Source organism: Barbatula barbatula (assembly GCF_947034865.1).
Source record: "Barbatula barbatula genome assembly, chromosome: 25".
NCBI lineage: Eukaryota > Metazoa > Chordata > Actinopteri > Cypriniformes > Nemacheilidae > Barbatula > Barbatula barbatula.
This window is the reverse complement of record NC_136788.1, coordinates 5,498,630-5,501,023: the sequence shown is the minus strand read 5'-3', so window position 1 is coordinate 5,501,023 and position 2,394 is coordinate 5,498,630. Positions and strand designations below refer to the sequence as shown.

Below are 2,394 nucleotides of genomic sequence, written 5' to 3'. Positions count from 1 at the left end.
TATTTGTACTTCGTTACTTACCATCTCTGGTCTTGTGTAGTGTTTGGTGAATTATTGTATAGTTGCGCTTTTGTGTGCTTCATTTACAGTACTCTAATCCCTGAGAATAAGACTTGCTAAAAGTGTTTTAGGTTAGCAACAGCAGTGTGTAAATGGTTCAAAAATATTACAGTCATATGAAATGTGTGTGTTTCGTATGGTAACAAAATATTGTTTTTAAAAAGTTGTGGATAGTTTTGACAAATGCGTTCCATTTTGCAAATGATCAGAAGTGTTGTGCTTCTTTGGTGTAGTGTTGTATTAATTGTGTGTAGTGTTTTGACAAGCCGGGCCCTGTTTTCAAAATTGTGCTTAAGCAATCGTAAAAAAACTGTAAATAGTTTTGATAGTCAGAACACACAAATACACGGTAAGAAATATATTTTATTTTTATTAAATAAAAGTGTCTTTTAGATCTGCAATGTGAGTGTAAAGCAGGAATTGTGCTTGTAGTTTAGCAGAATTGGTTCAGGGGGTTGGTGAATGAGTTACATGTTGAGCTCATTGTGTCTCAAGTACCAATATTTGTGTGTAAACAACTGAGAAAAACAGTAAAAAATGAGATTTCCTGGATCGCTACATGCTTGAGGATTGTCAAAGAAGGACACAACACGACTCGTAGATTCAATATGATTTTATTTTTTAGGAAAGAGAGAGAGAGAGAGAGAGAGAGAGAGAGAGTCTAGTATGAACACTGATCTTGTCTCTTGAGTTCTCTAGAGACTGTTTGACTGTTATCTTTGTGTTTGGCCTCACAGGTCACTGAGACCACTGAGCTCCACTCCTGCTCAGAGAGAGTCAGACTGCTGCTCCAGCTGTACAGACCGTTCTTCTCCATTAGCCCAACACTGCTGTCCTGAGATCTGCTGCTCCCGTCCACCTTCCACATCACACTCCAGTCTGAGGGGAAACCCTTGTTGAGCAAACACATCAGTGTTGCTGTTTTCTTTGTGGAAATCTCTTCACTGGAGGGCGGCAGGACGCTCACTGTAGGACGAGTGAAGCCTGACAAACACACAATAGTCACAAAGTCACAAACAGCTTCACTCTCTACATGATAAACATCAAAGATCAAAATAATAAAATAAAACACGTTTTAGTTTTGGTACTTTCTAGTGACTTTCATTCATGTTGATCTGAATGTTCATACAGTTTGCACACTTTTTAGAAACACTTTTACAATCAAAGGAAAACTAACGTTAAATCATTAATGTAGAAACATAGAATCTTTATGATGTATATTCATAATAAATATAAAATACCTGTAACATCATCAGTTTATAAAATAGTCATAATTATAATTCAAATGTTTGGTTATTAAATCAAAATCTCTCTCTATATAACAAATGATGTTTTATTTCAGCAATGCAAGCTTTTATCAATTGTATTTCACACGAAACAAATGTACTATTTAAAAATGATGATCCAAAAAATATAGTAAATTGGAAGTTGTGCAAATAATACAGTTCAATCAATAAGTTTAATCCATATTAATACACACATTTCTTTCTTTCTTTTCACGTTCATTTAATAAATCATTGAATTTTTTTACTCACAATTTAAAGCAGAAAAGAAAACTCAGCGACTTTGTTTTAAAAGTTCAAAATGCACTAGAACACTGTGCAAATGATTAAAAGTGATTTATTAAACTACATAAATATGCTGAGACGGTCGACTCATTTTATATTTCACAGTTGATCTTTATATTTAAAAGCAGAAATCTGTTGTATTATATTATTATTGAATTATTTACTTACTGCCAACATCCAGTCTGGTGCCGCTGCCGAAAGTCCACCACAGTGATACAAACTAATAGAGCGACTGTACAAAAACATCTGAACGCTTCAGTAACTATAAACACATCACAAACACATCTCTACACTTTATCACACATCAAACACATTACATTACATTTTATTGTTTGTATACGTCTTAAATATGAACATATTTTAAAAAGTGAATATACAGTATTTATATATATATATTCCCGTATGTATAGAAAAATTACCCCAAACTTAAACGTCACAGATGATTCAGTGATGCTTTATAGTTCACTACTGAATGCTCATGTGATGTTTGCTTTAACAAGAATATTCCTCTGAATTTACACTTACAGGAGATTCATAAGCTCAAAGTATGATGGGACAAGGAACAAAGTCATAATATGATAAGAAAAACATTGATAGATGTAAAGAGAACCGATAAACTTTGTCACTCCTCCATATACACAAGTGTATACACACAATAACACATCTAACATCACAGATCCATATAACACCTGATCAATAAATAACACACATGAAATGAAACAGCAGTAAAACAATGTGATTTAAATACTACAGACAATGTGCAGAA

At 33.4% G+C, this 2,394-nt stretch overlaps 1 gene segment (V, D, J or C); it reads right to left on the bottom strand.

Moving 5' to 3' along the window:
- Window positions 1–721: 721 nt before the first annotated feature.
- On the bottom strand, window positions 722–1,828 carry LOC306890119 (Ig lambda chain C region-like). The segment is given in 2 exons: window positions 1,797–1,828; window positions 722–1,044 (listed from the first exon to the last, which is right to left on the bottom strand).
- Window positions 1,829–2,394: the final 566 nt, after the last annotated feature.